General features: G+C 40.2%; 1 protein-coding gene across 3 annotated transcripts in view; it reads right to left on the reverse strand.

Moving 5' to 3' along the window:
* Pou6f2 (POU class 6 homeobox 2) overlaps window positions 1–14,605 on the reverse strand; it is a 508,576-nt gene that overhangs the window by 99,346 nt on the left and 394,625 nt on the right. The gene's annotated exons all lie outside the window — the stretch shown is intronic.

The following is a 14,605-nucleotide window of genomic DNA, read 5'->3' on the forward strand; positions in this document are numbered from 1 at the left end:
GGTCCCAGTTACACTAAAAGGAGGTTAAGTGGAGAACTGAAAAGCGTCAGCTCAGCAGGCCGGGGGCTGTCACCATTTTGACACAGCATCCTGGCACACTCGGTGGGTAGGGGTGGGTAGGGGTGAGTAGGGAATGTTTCTTGCATACCTTCCCTCCCTCGCTGTTCCCACCCTGATTGTTTGGTGCCTGATTTGTTTCTAGTTGCAGCAGGGAGGTCAGAGCGAGCCAGGAAAATGAATGAAGCAGCCTCCTGCTGGCCGCCTGGAGCGCGCGGGAGTTACGGATCAGCGTAAAGCCAGCTTCCTTCCCAGGGCCCGGGCCGATGTAACTCACTGGAGTGGCAAATTACATCAGACCTACAGCTGTAACCCGACATTATGATTAATTTGATCAGTAATTTCTCCTGTTTTTCATTTTAATCGGTGTGACTATTCTGCTGTGGCGGGTCTTTCAGATCTAATTAAGATAAATTTCCCAGTAAAAGACTTGGCAGACTTTCCGAGTCAAATCCAGGCATCAAGTGTGAAGACCTGCAGGCCCAGTCAATCACCTTCAGTGAGGGCCGGCCTCTTGCTCGCAATCAACCATTCACACTTAAGCAAATTCGTAATCTCTAGCCCTGCTTAGTCATTCTCTCAAGACATCCAGGCAGAAACGGGGGAGAAAAAATAAAGCAGACGATGTCATTCTTAGCCCTTGCTTACCCGCCACTGATTTGCAGCAACACGAGGATGGCACCGAGATTGCAGACCCTGAACTGATGTTTCAAAAAAAAAAAAAAAACGATTCTAAATAAATACCTGCAGGCAAATATACACACACAATTATCGAATACTCATATTTACACATAACTGTGTGTAATACACATAACTATGAAGATGGACAATACACACCCACACACATGTATACATTTATAGTCTAAGCCTTGAATGTAATCAGCCGTACATATGTTGGATTTGGGCTGGACAAATTTTAAGTGTTTATATCTTCTATTTTTTCTTTTTCGGTGAGGTCATCAAAGGCATTCATCTATGCATCCCAAGGCTGTTCTTTGTACAAGTTCTGCTAGGTTTCTGTCTCTAGAAAATGGGAGTGTTAATGGTATTTCCTTCCCCAGCCATTTAATCTGAAGGACCTGTCTGTGTGAACTGGCAGAGGCTGTATTCAGTAGGTGTCAAGACTTTCTCTAGATTATTGGTTTTATGTTTCCTCGAAGGAAACACAAAGACAGGCCCAGAACTTCAAAAGGGCAGGTGTCTTTTGAAGACTTTACTCCACTGGATGTGAACAAAAACCATTGTTCTAGCATGTTGGCACTGCCATGATGTTTGTTATGAGATGAATTGCCTATTTTGACAGGAATAGCTATAATGAAAATGTACACTGTCTGGAGACCAGAAGCTTAAATCGTATTGTAGTCAGCACATCTTCCCACCCAGTCTATTCAGAGCATTAAGCATGCTTTCTAATAACTGATGGAAGCCTGGAAATTCAGTGCAGAAGAGGACAGTCTGGCTGCACACAGACTATGGGGCTTCGAGGATGGTTTGTTTCTGTTTTGTGTGTATCTTGATTTTTTGCTTCTCCCAAGTGTTGATACAATGGCATAAGAGAAGATTCCGACCTTCAGTGAGGCATATGGTGTCTCTCACTGGTACATGAAAAGCGATGATCTAAATGTAGATGAGTGTGGTCATCACATGTGTAGAGCAAGGTGACTCAGGGCTAAAACTCAGTATGTGACCTGATGCCTCCTCATAGGGATTCTGTTATCTCTCTTAGATCTAATTTCATACTGGCCACAGACCACTATACTTTCTCTGTACTTGTATTTCAACTCAGAGATAACTTCAACAAGCCAGTGGACTTACTAAAGAAAGAAACGGATGCATGGATTTGTCCTCCCTAAGAACTTCAGAGGAACTGACATTCGAGCAGTGATAATGTCAACTTTTAAATCAGGAGAAAGACTCAGACTGAGAGGAAGACGAGCTAGGTAGGAAAATGAAAATGTTCTTTCCAACAGAGCTGTTTACCACTGTCCTCATCTGTAAGGAAAGGCATGCTGTATTCTTGTGAGGTCTCTTGCTAAAGATGAAAATTCCAAAATGAAAACAAAAACCAAAGTTTGTGAGGCGGTAAGCAGGTGAGGTTTTGATGGTAGATCCCGCTGTCCAAATTGTTTCTTTAAGGGCTTCACTCAGAACTTCCCACCTGAGAAAAGGAGCTAGTAGGACACAAGTGTTCTCTCAGAAGAGCTTCGTTAGTCAAAATGAGGGTAGAGGATCCTCAACATTTACCACCAATAGCTGGTGAGCCACAAGGACCAATCTCACCCATTGACCTGAGATCTAAATCAGCCACCCTACCCATGCCTAGAATAGAGGATCACGTGGATCCCAACACAGAGGCCTAGAGACCCTCATAGCCAGTCTCCTACCTGATGCCTGCTGATAAACACCTCACCCACCTCAGCAGCATGGAACTGCAGAGAATCACAGAACTCTAGAGCTGCTCCATGTCTGAAAATCATGCACTATTCAGCTGCCTCAGAACTTGACAAGTTGAAATAGCAGAAAAGCAAACAAAAATCTAAAAAACCACCATCCAAAGGCAAGATCAAATATTCATACCAAGAAAATACTGGAAACCACCTAACTGCCTATGCCTAGATCCCATCCCTAATCCACAAAAACATGAACAACCAGAACAATATATGTGTATTCCAGAAACTAGGACCCTGAACCTAATATACCCTGAGGAAAGAAACTTAGCTGATATACGAAAATTTTAAAATAGTAATTATAAACTTGTTTTAAGAGGATATGAATAAGTTCACGAATGAGGGCTATGACAGCACAGTTGTATGAAATAATACAAATTTAAGATATTAAAATAGAATATAATAAAGAGATCTTGGGGCTGGGGAGGGAACCAAACTAAGATAAAACTTGGAATGAAAAACTCATGTATTCAAACAAAAAGTTCAGCATAAAGTCTCACCAAATATTTAGATGGAGTGAAAGAGAGAATATCAGGTCTTGAAGCCAAGGTATAAGAAATTGTTGCCTTCAGCAGGGCATTTCCACCAAGGCAAAGGAATCATACTGTGTGTTTGCTATCTGGAGCTTCTACTCTTTTGATCCTTTTGCTGATGCAAAATAGGGTGATGGTCTGTTTCTCACTGGCACTGCAGATTATATCCATATAAGAATTCAACAGAGAAATGGCAGGACCTTTATTATTGTCCAAAAGATTGCTGATGATGGTTCCAAGAAGCAAGTGGGCCTAGCTATTTTGATATTTCACAAAATAAACTTCATCTCAAAACATATCTGAAGAGAGACGGAAAGACACTACATATTCATTAAAGGAAAAATGTGCCAAGTGGATTTTGCAATTCAAAACATTTCTGCACCAAACATAATGACATGCACGTTTATAAAGGAAGCGCCAATAAGGATAAAAATCACACATTAAGCCTCACACAGTGATAGTGGGGTGACTTCAATACATCATTCTAACCACTAGACATTGAAGAAATTGAAAGAGACATTGTAAGTTATAAAGATCTCACATGAATATGGATCCATAGGCTTAATATTGTCAAAATGGCCATCCTACACAATCTACAGATCGATAAAACAAATGACGTTCTGAGTGAGTAATGCTGACCCAAAAGGCAAGTGTTACATGTTTATATGTGGATGTTGCTTTTAAGCTTTTAATATGTGTGCTCCACTATGCATAACCACAGAGGGTAGGTTTGTAGTAAGGGTCTACTAGCAAGAAGATCTCCCAAAGAAAGGGAAATAGAGTGGTGTTACAAAGAGATAAAGGGGAAACTGGAGTAGGAGGATTGCATAGGGAAGGCTATGGGAGAACAGGGTCAAGGTGGAAATGAGGGAAGGGACAATCAACACTGAAGGCTTTTTGAAAAAACACATGGAAAGCTACTACTGTAAAAGCTTCATATAATACATGCATATGTGAAAGGAATTTGAAATGAGTTATCATATATTGGGGGCGTGGGGGAAGACAGTGGTCCAAGTAGACATGACAGCAAGTAAAATCCTCCAGAACCAGGAACGGGTTATGTCTTGCTGAGTCAAAGGGATCCCATAGAGTCCCCCTAAGCATTATAGTCTTTTGACTAGGCTATTGGTTATTCTCCACAAGTGGATGGCAAGGGCCTTTTGCTGAAGACATCATTTATGTCATTGAACTTGGAGAAATCAAGTTGGTGCCCAACTAGAGGGTTCATCACTACTGATTAGCGTTCATGGTGCTAGACAGACTCTGCACATACCCAGCTGAGCCCTCACCACAGACACTTCTTCTAGCAGTAGATGAGATGGGAGTTAACACAGAGACACACAACTGGACACTGCAGAGAGTGAGAGGCTTTGGGGCACTCGGCCCTGAATGTGGTGTCTTTATCCCTGATCCTTGCCCAAGGATCGGGGGTCTACATGAAAGAATATAAAAGATTGTATGAGCCAGAGGTGGTAGATGAATCTGAGGACACTGTTCTCCAAAACAACAGGACCGTTACCCATAGAGACATAAGCATAAGACCTGCATAGGTACAAGCAAGACAAAATCCCAGCATTGAAAAGGGAAGTGGACATAAAGTCCCACCCAACTAAGTAGCTATTTATAATTAATACCTGTTGACAAAAGGAATGACTTTTCCTAATGGACTGTCACTGGGTGTATTAAACACGCTACTGTAAGCCCATTGCCCAGAAATAGTTGTCCAACACAAAACAGATCTGTGAGTGTGGGGTGCAAGGGAATTTTTGTTGCATTTTGTTTTGATAGTTTTGGTCTCACTAGTAATTTTTTGTTTTGTTTTTAGGTTTTTGTTTTGAAGGAGAGGAGGAAAGAAGGAGAGAGAGAGAGAGAGAGAGAGAGAGAGAGAGAGAGAGAGAGAGAGAGAGAGAGTGCTGAATTTGGGCAGGTAAGGAAGTAAAAAGAATCTGGGAAGATTTAGAGGAGGAGACACATGACTGAAATATATTGTACGAGAAATTAAAGGAAATCCCAATCTCATTACCAAGAAAAGCTCAAAGCAAAAAGGATCCATCATAGCCTTTTATGTTCGAATAAATAAATAATAAATAGAACTAACACAATACAACTGAAATTACTTCATAAAATAGAAAATGAAAGAAATTTCCTAATTCTTTTTATAGATCAAATATAACTCTGATACCAAACACAGATAAAAAGAAAACTAAAGGGCCTGGATAAATGGTTCAGTGGTTAAGAGAACTGACTGGTCTTCCAAAGGTCCTGAGTTCAATTCCCAGCAACCACAGGGCGACTCACAACCATCTGTAATGGGATCTGATGCCTTCTTCTGGTGTGTCTGAAGACAGCTAGAGTAAATTTAAAAAACAAACTAAAGACCAATAACATAAACACAAAAATTTTTTAAACTACTCGCAAACTAAATTTAAGAACACATCCAAAAGACCAAGCACCATAATTAAGTCAATTTCATCTCAGACATGTAAGAATAGTACAAAATAATAAATAATACATAAATACTTTAGTGTAATGCACTATATAAATAGACTTAAGAACAGACACCACACCTCCACAGCAAACCAGATACACTCAAACTAATAGAAGAAAAAGTAGAGTCTCGAACAAATGGGCATTGGGGAAAATTTCCTGAATAAAACACCAATGGCTTAAGCTCTAAGATCAAGAATCGACAAATGGGACCTTATAAAACTGCAAAGCTTCTGTAAGGCAAAAGACACTGTGGTTAGGACAAAATGGCAATCAACAGATTGGGAAAAGATCTTTACCAATCTTACATCTGATAGAGGGCTCATATCCAAAATATACAAAGAACTCAAGAAGTTAGACTCCAGAGAGCTAAATAACCCTATTAAAAATGGGGTACAGAGCTAAACAAAACATTCTCAGCTGAGAATTATTGAATGGCCAAAAAGCACCTAAAGAAATGTTCAACATCCTTAGTCATCAGGGAAATACAAATCAAAACAACCCTAAGATTCCAACTCACACCAATCAGAATGGCTAAAATAAAAAACTCTGGCGACAGCAGATGCTGGCAAGGATGTGGAGAAAGAGGAACACTCCTCCATTGTTGGTGGGATTGCAAACTGGTACAACCACTCTGGAAATCAGTCTGGAGGTTTCTCAGAAAATTGGACATTGAACTACCTGAGGACCCAGCTATACCTCTCCTGGCCATATGCCCAAAAGATGCTCTAACATACAACAAAGACACATGCTCCACTAAGTTCATAGCAGCCTTATTTATAATAGCCAGAAGCTGGAAAGAATCCAGATGCCCTTCAACAGAGGAATGGATTCAAAAAATGTGGTACATCTGCACAATGGAGTACTACTCAGCTATCAAAAACAATGACTTCATGAAATTCATAGGCAAATGGAATGAACTAGAAAATATCATCCTTAGTGAGGTAACCCAATCACAGAAAAACACACATGGTATGCACTCATTGATAAGTGGATATTAGCCAAGAAGCTCGAATTACCCAAGATGCAATCCACAGATCAAAGGAAGCTCAAGAAGAAGGATGACCTAAATTCGGATGCTCCCACTCCTTCTTAAAAGGGGAAAAATATCCATAAGAGGGGATATGGAAGCAAAGTTTAGAGCAGTGACTCAAGTAATGGCCATTCAGAGCCTGCCCCACATGTGGCCCATATATATATACAGCCACCTAAACTAGATAAGATTGATGAAGCTAAAAAATGCATGCTGAAAGGGACCGGATATGGATATAGATCTCTCCTGAGAGACACAGCCAGAGCATGTCCAATACAGAGGTCAATGCTAGCAGCAAACCACTGAACTGAGAATAGGACCCTCTTAGGGGAAATAAGAGGGAGGATTGAAAGAGCTGAAGGGGCTTGCAACCCCATAAAAACAACAATGCCAACCAACCAGAGCTTCCAGGGACTAAACCACTACCGAAAGACTATACCTGGACTGACCCAGGGCTCCAACTGCATATGTAGCAGAGAATAGCCTTGTTGGGGCACCAATGGAAGGGGAAGCCCTTGGTCCTGCCAAGGTTGGACCCCCAGTGTAGGGGAATATGGGGGGGCAGTAAGAGGGATGTATGGGGGGAATATCCATATGGGGGAGGGGAAGTGGAGGGAATGGGAGCTTATTGACAGGAAACCGGGAAAGGGAATAACATTTGAAATGTAAGTAAAGAAATGTATCTGATAAAAAAGTTTTTAAAAAGAACAGATACCACATATTTATCTCATGAGATATAGGTAAGGTCTTTGTCAAAATTCAACATCTAGTCATGAAAAAAGTCATGGGGAAACTGGGAATACAGTACACCTACCTCAACACAGTAGAGGAATTTACAACAAGCCCACAGCCAGCATCAGTCTAAAAGGAGAGTAATTCAAATCCTTTCTACTAACATCAGGAAGAAGACAAAGGATACCCACTTTCCCACTATTGTTCGATATAGTTTATGAAGTCTTAGCTAGAGCAATAAGACAACCAAAGGAAATAAAGAGGATACAAATAGGGAAGGAAGAATTCAAAGGAGTATCCCTATTTGCAGATGGTATGACTTCACACAGTAACATTTCTAAAGACTCTACCAGAAAACTACAGTTGATAAGTACTTTCAACAAAGCAACAGGATGCAAAAACAACACACAAAAATCAGTAGCCTTTTACCATACAAATGGTAAAGCTACCTAGAAATAAAAGAACAAATACCATTCATAATATCTTCAAACATATTTAAAAATAAATCCAAAAATTGAAAGTTGAGTTACATGATACGTGCTTTAAGACATTGAAGAAAGAAATTGAAAAAGATACCAGGAGGTGCCAGACCTTCCATGTTCATGGACTGGTAGGATTGATAGCACAAATAGCCAGTCTAGTGAAGTCAATCTACAGATACAATGTAGTCTCCATCAAAGTGACAACATAATTCCTTACAGAAATTGAAAAAACAATCTTAAACTTTATATATAAACACAAGAAAACCAGGACAACTACAGCAACCCCGAACTGGAGTTATCACCATTCTTGACATTAAGGATCATGGCGGAGCCTTAGTAGTAACAGTGTGATACAGTCATAAAAATAGACATGCTGATCAACTGAAGAGAATTGAGGACCCAGACTTAAGTCCACCAACTTTTTTTTTAATGAAAAGACAAAAATGTATCCTGGAGAAAGAAAATACAGCATCTTCAACAAATGATGCTTGTCAAATGGGATGTAGAGCAATGAGACTCTGTTGATACTCTTCACCTTGCACAGTACTCAACTCCAATGCCGTCAAGGATCTCAGGAGCCTAGATACCTTGAGAAGGATCTGAGAGAAGAAAGCAAGAGAATGTAAGAGATATGCCTGAACTTACAGAGGAAGAGACTTTTTGAACAAGACCCTGATGACCCATTCAACAACTGATGAAGGGGGCTGGGTGAAATGGAAAAGCTCCAGTACAGCAAAGGATATCATCACTCAAGTAAAGAGGCATTCTACAGAATGAAAAAAGAAACTTTACCAGCTGTATATGACAGTGTTAGTAGCTTGAATGTACAAGTATACAAAGAAATATACGCAGAAATAAAATGAAGTAAAACTATAAGGAAACAAATGAGCCAATTTAAAATTAGAGCATGGAATCAAACAGTTCTCAAGAGATGAAACACAAATGCCTGAGAAACACTTAAAAAGGTTCATTATCGTTAGCCATCATGTCAGCAAAAATTGCAGCTACTTTGAGATTTCACTTTACCCGATCCAGAATGGCCAAGATAAAAAAAAAATAACAAAAACCAAATTACAACATATACAAGCAAGAATGTGGAGGGAGATAGAACATTTATTCACTCTTGTGGGAGTTCAAACTGGTGTATCCAGTAGGCAAATATGTGTGGTGCAAAAGCTGAAAATGTATCTAGCGCAAGAATCATTCCATAGTATACACCCAACAGACTCTACGTTATGGTGCAGATACCGCTCAGCCACGTTCTTTGTAGCCAGGAAATGAAAACAGTTTAGATATCTATGAACTGATGAATGAAGGTCAACATGATATATTTACACAGTGGAATGTTTCTTAGCTTTAAAAATATGAAGTTCTGAAATTTGTGGGCAAATGGATGGAACTGAAAACAATTATCCTAAGCCAAGTAGCCCAGACTGAGAAAAACAAATATTGCAGATTATCTCTCACATGTGAAGGTTGCTTCTGAGCTTTACGTATGTGCACTTCTTTTGGAACAACTACAGGGGCTAGATAACTCCCTGAGGGGAAGGGCAGGGTCTTTCCAGGAAGAGGAAATAGAATATAGTGTTATAAAGGTGGGATGGGGAGAAATAGAAGAGGAATGTTGGGGTAACATTATTATTTGTTTTGTATTATTTAAATGCTGATTTCTGTGCTTGGCAGAGTTACTTTATCTTGTTATTTTTATTGGGTTGTCTCCAGCCTGTGTATTTTGTAAACACCCTTTCCTCACCTAATGGCCTATAGCGGAGAAGCAGGAAAGGATAGGCAGGACTTCTGGGGAGAAATAGAATTCTGGGAAAGAAGCGTCAAGCGCAGGGCAGTTAGCTAGCCAGACTATAGGAAGAAGTAGGCTGGGACTGAAGATAACTAACAAGCCATGTGGCAGAACTCATATAAAAATAAGTGGGTTAATTATACTGTAAGAGCTACTTAGGAACAAGAGTGAGGAATAGTCTTAAACACTTATAATAAACATGTCTCTGTGTCTTTATCCGCACCTGCGGTGGGCATAGAAAGCCCTTTACAGTTACAGGGAAAGGATCAAATGTGATAGGAATTGGGAGAAAAGGGTACATGAAGGACTATGGGAAGGAAGGTCTAAATGACACAAAATATCCTTTGAAAAAGCCTTGGAAACCTCCTAATGTAGACGCTCCATAAAACATACATATACATCACATATTAATGCACACAGAAAAAGATTTGAAATGGAGTTATGCTATAATGGGAGAAAACACAATCCCAAATACAAACCATAATATCCTAAATGTCTTACCTCTTTTTGATTTGTTGGTTAATGGGGTTCCATACCACCCAAACATTACAGACTATTATCTATAATCAGTGCTATTATTTACTCTCCAGAACTTTAGAGTAAGACTCTATTGCTAAGGGCACAACATACCTGAGTCATAAAACATGGAGAAACAAACCTAGATAGTACTAGGGAAGAAGAGTCATCATCAATCTCACCCAGTTTTATACCCTGTGAAGTACAACAATGGCGTGCCTGGAAAGACATGCCCACTGGTGCAATAATGACATCAATGTTATGGGAATAAATAATCACTTTTTTCTTGGATTGAAGTCCCAGTCCAAGAGAGGAAACCCATTCTTGAGACTGTCAAAGTGGTCAAGAACCGATGCCTAGATAGATCATGGGCCTGAGAGGAAAACTACAATGACTGCTCTTGTTGGCAATACAACATAGCAGAAACAGCTTTCTGGTTCAGTGAAAAACCCTGCCTCAAGGGAATAGGGTAGACATCAATAGAGGATAGAGAAAGATAAAAGATGTCAAACATCTTCCTTTGACCTCTATATATGCAGGTGTGTATAATACATACACACAATGTATTATACTACATATATAACACCCACAACACCAGCCAACACACACACACACACACACACACACACACACACACACACACACAGATGAGAGAGAGAGAGTTAATTTGTTAAAATTTCATAAAAATATTATTGTTCTCGTTTGTTTACTTTGCTGGAGTAACAGACTGCACTGACAAAGGTGGAAATGTTAATTTCATCTTACTCTTCAAGGCTCCAATCTTCCACTGAGGGAAGTAAGGCAGAATACAAGTCAGGAGCTTGACGCAGAAACCACTGAGGAACGTGCCTTACTGATTTGCTGTCTCCTACTTCTGCTCAGCCAACTTTCTTATATATTCTAGGACCACAACCACCCAGGGTTGGCACTGTTCCTATTGGTCTGGGCACTTCAACATCAATCATCAATCAGGAAAATGCTCCACAGATATGCCCATGGGACAATTTGACGAAGTAAAAATTTCAATTAAGGTTCCTTTATCCCAGGTTTTCCAAGGTGACAACTAAGATTAGCTATCTTAAGTCTATCCCTGCCAACCTGACTTACAAACACATCATTTTAAAAACCTATCCTTTTCTTTCTCTTTTATTCCCAATATCTCATGCTAATACTAGAATATAAAATATAGAATATTAAAGTTTCTAAGATTTTAAAATTTCTGTCACTTAAAGGTTTAAAGTCTCTCTAAAATATCCACTCTCTTATTTGTGGGCTCCTATAAAAGAAAAAAGCAAGTTATGTACTTCTTATTTCAAAAGGGAAGGTCAAGGGTGTAAAACCAATAGGGTTAAACTAAGAGGGAAATCCAGTAGAAGTAAACATTGTCTGACATCTAGGTCTCATTTTAGCCTTGGGAGTTCTGAAAGACTTGGGTGGTCTCGCTTCGATACTCTGCCAGCTACAGCACACACAGCTTGTCTCGTAGGCTTAGACAGGTCCCACTTCACACCTGCCACTATCCTTGATGCTTATCCCGCAGTTTGACATCTCTAATATCCTGGAGTTTCACCTTCACAAATGACCTCTCAGGGCCTCTCTGAAAAGACTTCAACACCATCATAGAGCCTTACCTGTTCTCACGACCCTCCCACGTCTTCAAACTCAGCACCTTTCCAGGGACTTCCAAATAGATAAATTCAGCTTCTAGATTGAGAGGCAGGCGTGCTGACCCTGAGGAAACACTCCATTATTTCCCCAATGAAGCATGGGGATTTTCACCTCAATTATAATGATCTTTTATTAATCACAGCCAATTTCTAGCCTTTGGGACCAATTGTAACAGGAAAGTACTAGAGCTCATGGCTCCGGTGGTTTAGAGTTCATGACCATCATAGTGGGGACATGGCAGCAGGTTGGTAGGCATGTCCCTGGAGCAGGAACCGAGACTACATTTTGATCCATAAGTCAGAGAGAAATAGTGTGAGCTTTTCCAACATCAAAGCTTACCTCAGTAACATACCTCCTCCAACAGCCTATACCTCCTAATCCTTTCCAAGAAGTTCCACCAACTAGGGACCAAATACTCAAATATGGGGGTAATTCTCATTCAAAGCAGCACAAGCACAGATTCTTAATCCGAATATACAATGGGAGGAGCCCTGATATAGTATTTCCCCTGAAAGTTCGGAAGGCAGGCCTTGACTATTTGCACTTGCTTCAATATCCTTTTCTTCCGAGATCCGATAATGGTTTTCTTATTAAGCTCTGGACAGTCAAAGGATTTTTCCAGTCAAAGTTCCTCAGTCTAGTTTCCACAATTCTTCCCCCAAATCACCATGGTCAGGTCAATGACTGCAACAACCCATACTATTTGTGTTTTAATTTGCTTTTTGTTGCTCTGATAAACACAGTAACCAAGAGCAACTTGGGGAGAAATGGGGTTATTTCATCTTACAAATTAGGTCTGTTATCCAGGAAAGCCAAGTCAGGAACACAAGGCACACACAGAGACTTGCTTACTGACTTGCTGTCCGTTGTGTACTGCTCTTGCTCCGTCAGCTTTCTCACAAATCCCTGACCACCTGCTCAGGGGTGACACTGCCTTCCACTGACTGTGCCCTTCTACATTTAGTGTCAAGAAAATTCCCCACAGACACATCGACAGGACAATCTGATGGCAACAACACATAGGCTGGTGTCCCTTCTTCCCAGGGAAGTCAAATTTACAACTGTGATTGGCCGTTACAATCATTAAATGAAGTGTGGCTTGGAGTTAGGACAGCATTTCTAACAATTTCTTAAATAGCTCTAAACATAGTTCTGTAATCTTGTATTTCACATGTATAAAGTAATATTCTCAGCACTGATGATCATAAAATCAAACTATTAACTGGCTGAAAGCTGTCGAAGATGCTCTATACCCTGAAACATCCTTCTTGGGGCTAGCAAAGTGCTTCAGTGGGTAAGGGTGCTTGCAAGAAAGGCTGACAAACTGGCTTTGATCCTCAGAACCCACATGGTAGAAAAAAATTCTGCAGCTAATCCTCTGACTTTCACATGTGCATTGTACTATATGAGAGAGAGAGAGAGAGAGAGAGAGAGAGAGAGAATGTATGTATGTATGCATGTATGTGTGCACACACACACACACAAACACACACACATACACACACCACACTAAATGTAAAAAAAGTTTTCAGTTTTTATTTAAAAGTGATCAGGCACCCACTTTAATCCCAGCACACTGAGAGGCAGAGGCAGGTGCATCTCTGTGTTCAAGGCCAGTCTGGTCTACTACAGAGAGAGTCCTGGGACAGCCAGGGACACTCAGAGAAACCCTATCTCAAACCACCACCACCACCACCATCACCACCACCACCACCACCACCACTACCACTACCACCATCAACACCACCATCACCACCACCACCACCACCACCACCACCAACAACAACAACAACAAAACACGTGAACATGCACATCTGTCATTAGTACCAAAATTTTATTTTGTCCTTTTTAAGGTGTAAAATCATATGTGTATCAAATTTGTTAAAAAATAAATTCCTTTGATTGATTATCGCTAAATGTTTTATACATATCCAAGATTATATAAAACTTTCTCAGGCAGAAAGAGGATTTCAAGCTGAAAAGTTTAAGAAGGCCTTAGGTAGAAGGGGACAGCATTGAGCAGTGGATGGATACCTAATGCTCTCAGTTCTTTTGAGAGCATGCTAAGAGTAGAAAAGGATTGTTATTTTCTTTATAATATTTTAGGTTATATATATATATATCACTAGGATTCCCTCCCCATAAAGATACATAGCTATTGAGCATGCAGAGTTTGGAACAGGCTTGGTAGATAATAAACCAGGAATTCTCAGATGCAGTGTGTGTGTGGGGAAGTAGACAGTGGAATCAACACTGGTTCATTCTTCGTGGAAATTAAGATTTATCTTAAAGGTAGTAAGGGCCAACCCATGTAGCCAACATTTTGAGAAAAAGCATTTTGATCACTGCATAATTTGGACTCTGTTATTGAGACCACAGATGGTTGTTTACCTTCTCCTCCTTTTGGAAGCTTCTTGAGAATTTAAGAGCTGTTGATACTCAGCTTCACTTAGAACCTGTAGGTCAGCAGTTCTCAACCTTTCTAATGCTATGGCACTTTTATACAGTTCCTTATGTTGTGGTGACACCCAACCATAAAATTATGTCGCTGCTACTTCATAACTATAATTTTGTGACCGTTAGAAAGTGTAATGTAAATATCTGACATGAAGGATATCTGATATGCAACCCCCACTGTCTTGACCCACAGGTTGAGAACCACTGCTCTAGGTGGATCTTAAGTACCAGTATTCAAAAACTTCCTGCTCCTAACGTACGGCCAATGCTGAAAACTGGTTAATGATATTTGTAATTTCCTTGAAAAAAAAAAACAACTGAGGACAAAGTATAGGATGATGGGTCTGTGTAGCTTGAGTTAGACAAGTTGAGAGTAGTCAATCTGGTAAGGTCCT

This window comes from Rattus rattus, chromosome 14 (genome assembly GCF_011064425.1).
Source record: "Rattus rattus isolate New Zealand chromosome 14, Rrattus_CSIRO_v1, whole genome shotgun sequence".
In the NCBI taxonomy this organism is placed as follows: domain Eukaryota; kingdom Metazoa; phylum Chordata; class Mammalia; order Rodentia; family Muridae; genus Rattus; species Rattus rattus.